This window comes from Mustela putorius, unplaced genomic scaffold, assembly GCF_011764305.1.
Source record: "Mustela putorius furo isolate JIRA1106 unplaced genomic scaffold, ASM1176430v1.1 tig00003845_pilon_pilon_pilon, whole genome shotgun sequence".
In the NCBI taxonomy this organism is placed as follows: Eukaryota; Metazoa; Chordata; class Mammalia; order Carnivora; family Mustelidae; genus Mustela; species Mustela putorius.
Window position 1 is genome coordinate 78,014,515 of NW_025421998.1, and position 7,625 is coordinate 78,022,139.

Consider the following 7,625-nt stretch of genomic DNA (forward strand, 5'->3'; position numbering starts at 1 on the left):
CCTCCTTTTGCTTTTGCCACTGGTCTCACATGTGTTAAGTGTGAACTGCCTCATAGTTAGTGCATCTCCTACTACTTTCTTCCTCCTTCACCCTGCTCCTATGGGTTGCCTTTTGGTTACTCAGTCATACCTGGCCTGCTTCTACCTCAGAGCCTTTGCTCTTAAAGGTGCTTGTGTCTGGAATGCTCTTCCTCAGAAAACCAAAAGCACTGGTCTCAAACATCATTTACATCTCTCCTCAAAGAGAGATGTAAATCTCTCCTCCCTAAGGAGGCCATCTTTGAAGAGATGACCCACTGAGCCACCCAGGTGCCCTGAGTGATGTTAATTTTTTACTCATTTAAAATCCTCCAAACAAATGACAGTGCAGTTTCTCAGAGATGTACAGAGGTTGGTGAGTGAGGGAGAAGAAGCCATTTGCATGGACTAGTGCTTTAAGTACTTTTTATCACTTAATACATAGTATGTGGGGGGCGCCTGGGTGGCTCAGTGGGTTAAAGCCCCTGCCTTTGGCTCAGGTCATGATCCCAGGGTCCTGGGATTGAACCCCACATCGGCCTCTCTGCTTAGCAGGGAGCCTGCTTCCTCCTCTCTCTCTGCCTGCCTCTCTGCCTACTTGTGATCTCTGTCTGTCAAATAAATAAATAAAATTAAAAAAAAAATACATAGTATGTGGGGGCAATGAAGCCATAAAAGCTAAAGAGGAGAGAGAGTTGCTACCTGATATACCACATAAAATAGAGATCATAATATATGCATTTATATAAAATAAAAACAGGAAAAATAAGAGGCTGTCATCTTTAACTTTCATGTGTGTAATTCCTATATTAAAAATGTAATGTAAGATATACTTTATGGGGCACCTGGATAGAGCAGTCAGTTAAGCAGCTGACTCTTGGTTTGGGCTCAGGTCCTGATTTCTAGGTCATGAGATCAAGCCCTGTGTCAGGCTCCACACTGAGCACAGAATCTGCTTGAGACTCTCCCTCTTCTTTTGCCCCTCCCCATCCCCCCAGAACAAATAATTTTTTTTTTAAGTGTACACTTTGGGATGCCTGGGAGGCTCAGTAGATTAAGCATCTGCCTTGGGCTCAGGTCATGATCCCAGGGTTCTGGGATCGTCCCGCAGAGGCCTCCCCGCTCAGCAGGGAACCTGTTTCTCCTTTTCCCTCTGCCCCTCCCCCCGCTTGTGAGCTCTCTCTCTGACAAATACATAAATAAAATATTTAAAAATAAATAAATAAAAATTAAAAAGGGTACATTTTCTATGAGCTCAAACTTTGAAATATAATAATATATTTAAAATATGAAGTCATAATGTTATTTATAATATTTATGATACAACTTATAATATTTATGGTATTTCCAATACTCATAATACTCAGAATATGCATATAAATAATTGAGATGATTTAGATATTTGGTATAGGACTTTAAAACCTAAAGGATATATGGCAGCTGAACTAAGTACTGGATATACGAAAATATCAAACTACTTTACAGTCCCCTCTGATAATCTATTACGGATGACATAAAGCTGACTCTGGTTTTTCAAGATAGATACACACACACACACACACACACACACGCCCTTTTCTTTTTTAACATTTATCCTTAATGCTTAGTCATTAGCTGGTACTTCATAAATATTTCTTAAATAAATAAATGAAGTAGAATTGTCTAGATTAATCTGGATCCAAAAAAAAGATAAATATACAGAAACAGAACAGAGAGACAAACACTGAAAACAACAAAAGGAAAAACACAAAATGACTGCTTTATTTATTAAAACAATAGGAAAGGGTGAAGAAATATACATTAAAACACCCATAGTTAGGAGCTAGAAGCCTCGATTAAATATATATATATTTTTTTCTAAATTGCATTCTGAATTAGTATCAAGTAATTTCCTTGACTTTTTAAATTTGCATTGCCTAATTAGGTTGTATAGGTTCCCTATGAGGAGGCTATAATTAACTCCTGTAGATTAAACGTTTGCAAGCACAATAAACATTTTATCACAGCTTCCCTATCACTGTCTTACTCCAGAGTTCAGCCATTATCTTTCCCTCTTTCATAAGAAAAACACCCTTAAACCAAGCCCCAACTTGCTTCAAAAGTGCAGAAACATCCTTTATGTGCTGTCCTATGTCGAGTACTGAGGCATGGGCCTTGAGGCTTTATGTTCCGACCTGAGAAAAGTTTAGACTTGTATCAGGGATTCCAAGGTAGAAATCACCCTCATTTTTTTTTTTTATATCAACTGGCACACTGATTGTTATCTCCCCTGAACCGTGACTCATCAGTGACTAAAAAACAGAAACAGTTGCTCAGGAATTCTGGCAGATTATTCAAAAAAGACCCATCTTTATCCATCATCAATTTCCACCCCACAGTACAGTCACAGTAAATCCAAGATGTGTGCAACAATAAAGTATAGGCCTAATGCCTACAAAAATGACCTCTCCTGGGTCAGGCAAGCTTCAGGCTCCAGTGCATTAATTCTTCAAAATATCAGTAATTTCTGTTCACCCATTCAGTTTGAAATGCACAGGAATCACTTTGGGAAAATGAACAAGTCATGGCATGATTACAAATTATGAAACATTGCATTTCTCCTTTCTCCCCTCCAGCCAGTGAGCTCCAGGAGAGCAGGGACCGTGTCTGCCTTATTTACAATGTACCTGGTATGAAGCAGGCACCAGATAAATATTTCTTATTTAAAATAACTAAAAGGATGAATAAAAAAAAGTCTTTGCTAGCAGTTCTCCTTTAACAGCGACAAAGATACTTAAATCATACTTAAATATGGGAAAACTATGTGTCTGGCATCTCTAATTGGTGGCCATGAACTGAGAAGGACCAACATGGCACATGGTAGGTCTCCAGGTAATTAAGTAGCCCCAGCTTCCTATTTGTATTTCATCATGGCTCTTTTTTCTTTGCCATAAAGCCTCAGAAATGAGAGTCATACAACCAGTATATCTGAAAACAAGTAGAGATCTCCTAAGGCTCTACCTGTAAAAAGAAAGTCAATATTTTGGGGGCGAAAAAGGTACAGTGTCCTCTTATTTCACACCATAACTGATTTCTGAACAGCCAGTTTCAGGTGACATCTGACTATAAATATTTGATATACCCATCTTAACATTAATGTCTGAGGTTTCTCTTGCAAACTTCATGGAGGATAACCTAAGCTTTTGAAGCATTTGGTTGTCAATCATCCCACTGGCTTTGGGGAGTATTTCCCCAGAAGTGAGATCTTTGGGTTATGAGTCCAAGGAGAGTTCCATGGGAGTAGGGAGAGAAGGAATCTTTCTTTAAAAAATGACAATGAACATTAGTGTAATTCTGAGAAGTCCTGCAGTTAGAAGTTTCATTTTGTTAAGACCAGAATTTCCAACCGAAATTTATTTAATCTGGAAATTTTCTTTTAAGTCAATTTTTTTTCCAAAAAAGTCCATTTTAAGTCAAAATTTTCTTTTAAGTCATTTTAAGTCAAAATATGTATACACCTATCATAGAACAGTCTTAAGATAGTAGCACTAGCACAGACTGCTTTATGTAGTTCCGTATCTCCAAAATCAACCTTGTTAAACTTCGTGACAAATAGTGTTATGTTGATGTATTTTTTTAAATGCTTGGATCAGGATTATGAGACTATTTTGTTCATTCTAAATGTTTGCCATGTTGTCTTAGAAGTCTTAGTCCATCTCTCTGTGGGCAAACTGGAAATCTTACCAGGGTCCTACCTCTGTCGTTAAACAAATGTTCAGTACCTGGAGACGCAGTGTGAGATTATAATTTAATGTAATCCCAAACACAGGAAAATACCATGGAATGAAGGACAAGAATTCCTGGGAATTTCCTGGGAAACCCGGGGAAATGCAAATAAGCTTCATTTCCTCTTCCAGACAAATGACGTGAATATCCAATCAAAGTGTGCTTGGTGATAAAGGAAAAAGAGGAAGCCTTGGGCTGTCCATGTGAACCCAACCAGTGCGCTGCCTTTATTAAGCGCCTACCAGTGAATGAATCTATATTTTAGCCTCCTTAATAAAATCACTATATAAACCAGTTTATGATTTTCTTTCTCCGATCATCGCAGCTGGTCATTACTGAGAACGATGATCTCAGAGTCGGCTGTTCCTGCCAGAGAGCTCGCACACAGAGAGATGCCTTTGTGAAGCCAGCCATAGAAACCTGCATAAAATTGGCCTTCTTTCCTTAATAGAACCACACGAACAAAGATGAGTTTGTTGCTGACTCAGAGCTGAAAGCTTTGTTTTGTAAAGCTCTCTGAATGTATTGCACTCTGCCAAAGGAGAAGGGCTCCTTCTTAAAAAAAAAAAAAAAAATGAAGAGGAACAGTAAGCGGAAACCAGACAACAAATCAAAGTGCTCACCCTTCGGATGGATATTTGTGACTAAAGTGGCCTGAAACTTTTTTTTTTTTTTTTTTGGTGAATACTGGTCACATTTCACAAGCTGAATAAAAATGAAAGGAAAAGGAACTTTAATTAATGGGATGTCTTTTGATTTGCAGAGCAAAACTGCCAGAGCAGATGTACTAGCAAAGAGGATTAGATTGTCCCTTCTATGATGCACTGAAATTTTCCTTTTTCCCCTGTAGTAACCCCATTGAAGAGAGGCTGCCTTTAGTGTCTAAGATTCAGCACTGCAAAGAAACCGTTGTCCTTGGGCACAATGGGCCACTCTCACAAGACTAGACAGAATATGTGAGGAGAGAACTAATATCCCTTTAAATATTGGCAAGACAGTTTCAGTTTTACTATTTTTAAATGGATAAAAGAGAAATTTGTGATGCATTCAAAGTTGATAAAATATGCATTAAATTGAGCCTTAAAACATTCATGAATACCGTTCATCAATTTGAAAACACAAATTGAATCAAAAAGGACTCACTGCTAATTTTCCTTTGCTTTAATTTAATTAGTCCTAGGGTGTTTGGGAGGGTTTTTGTTTTGTTTTGATTTGTTTTCTGATTATTATTGAAATCTAAAAAGATAGAGCTACTTCCATTAAAAGGGAATAATTACCAGAATGTTGACCTTAATTGCAATCTGAGAAACCAAAATGATCTGTAAATCGTTCAGATAATAAATGGTGTGCTTCAATGAGTCTTAAGTGAGGGGAGAAATAATGTGTTGTCTCTTTTGTTATCCTTAATATGCTTCTGGGAGGAATAAGAGAAGTGCAGAAGTGCATTTGTTCTTAGTGTCTAGTGCCAGGCCATTTTGTATTTCTTCAGTTCTGGGAAAAAAGTAAAAGGGCAGAATGCTACTCAGCTGGGGTCTGATTCTACTGAAAATCGCTGTGGTTCTCTGCACAAATCAGGTTGTGGAAAGCCATGAATGCTGGCACTACCACAGAGTCACTTATTCAAGGGAAAAGTGAGGTCAAGCTACTGCGGAAGTGAAAGAAATAATCCTCTCTCTCCTTATCCTCCCTCTAGGGCTCCTTAGTATGAGGTGCAAATCTGCCCTAGGGTAGGGAGAAGTATTTATGCAAATGATTTCTCTGCACTCAGCTAACTCTGGGGTCCTCTATCTCTTTCACATCGATGAGGCTTTGTCTTCTGACAACAAGTAAATATGTAATTCACATACCTGCAGACAACAACCACACAAATAAGTCTGGGTCCTTCACTCCCATTTTAATAGCAAAATTGTATTTGTGGGCAATTATTGCTCCTTAAGACAGAATTAATGTTCCTGTGAAAAGTAACTTTCACATTCTGGTCTAAGTGATTTTTCCAGTAACATCTATTCCACTGGGTATCAGTACAGGCTGACTGAACAGCTAATAAATGGTGACCCCATTCTTCCTTCTTCCCATTATCTTAAATTTCTAAGAGAGTGGCCAGTCTTATTCTGACAGGTGGAGCAAGTTCTGAAGTTTGCTTTGCCATATCCTGTATAACTGTATAATACATTGTTGGATTTCTCTCTTCCTCATACAGACCAGCATTGCCATAAAGTGTCATGAGGACAGAGCACCGTCATCCCAGGCCCAATCTAATCATGATCATTCGCTACATGTACATAAAGAGCATACATTTGGGAGGGGGCCCTGCATATAGACCAGAGAACAGCACTCCAGAAGATCCTTGAAAGGCAATGTAACATCAACTAATGTTTAAATGAATTTCAGACACATGGACAATGGCCCAGATACTGGTCATTCTGTATTCTCACATACCAGCTTAAAAAAATCCTAATGGCCTATAAAATGTCATCTCTCCCTTTGTTTATACAAAGTTACATGGACACATTGTGGACAAAGAAAACATCCTGATGTTGAAAACTTAAGTAAAAGAACATTGGACAAACTGCGTTGTATTCTTAGTTTCACCCTCAGTATGACCAGAAAACAGCTGGGAATCTTCCTTTGCTTAATATCTATATGTATATAACTAAAACCTTTTATTAACTTCACTGAATCCTTTCATTTCCAAGCTAAACGATCCCAGTTTCCCTGACCATTCTTTAAGTTTTTGTTTTCCAGATCTCTAATTTCCTTGTATGTGAACTCTTTCCAACTCTTGCAATCATTTCTAGGAGCATGTTTCACAAATGCAACTGGTTTCCTCCTCCAGGCTACAAGACCCCTTTTCATAGCTTCATTTCTGCAGTTTAAGCAAGTAAGTACTTAACTGTGAAACCACTGGTTACTGTGGAAGAAGCTGTTGGGGTAAGTAGTCTTACAAGTAAAGATCCAGGAAGTTCACAATTTCTTGGCAGATACAGATTTGTACCAAGTAGCCCTTGATTCAAGACAAAATGAAATAACTGCTTTAACAGAGGTTCAAGAAATACGCCATGGGTGGGCAAAGAAATACGTAATGATATTGGACTAAGGGACAGAGAAAGCACAGTCCATGTTTAGGTGGCCTCTGAGCTTGTATTGGAAAGGAGTAAGATTTTACTTAGGTAATGCATGATCGCTAAAGGAATGCTTGGTGGGTAAAACTCAGCCTTAAAATAGTCCGAGTGTTATTTGACACCTTTTCTGCAACCTTCTCAGCAGGATGACTGGTAGAAGATTGCACTCAAGCTTTGCCTGAGGACAAATGGGACTCTGACCTCCTCAGTCTATTAGTGGGGCCCCCTGGGTCCTATAAGCAAGGAGTATGCCTTTCTTGTTTTTCTTAATCTTCCCCCTTTCTCATCAATGCCAGGAGGTTTGGCAGATGAACCTGTTCAGAAATTTTTAATAGCAAGATGACATGAAAATGAGCTGAATGTTCAGAAAAGTTAGGTGATCCAGTATGAATAGTTCAGTCATTGAAAAACTGCGGGGCACCTGTGTGGCTCAGTCAGTTTATAATCTGACTCTTGGTTTTAGCTCAGGTCATGATCTCATGGTTCCTGAGATTGAGCACTGAATCAGGCTTTGATCAGCGGGGGGCTGTTTGGAGATTCTCTCCCTCTGCTCCCCCTGCTCCTTCTCTCTCTCTCTTTCTCTCTCAAATAAATAAATGAATCTTCAGGAAGGAAGGAAGGGAGGGAGGAAGGGAAAGAAAGAGAGAAAGACTGAACACAATAATTAATATCACACCTATCTGCTCACTTCTCAGGCACCCTATTTTTTGGCCACATTTC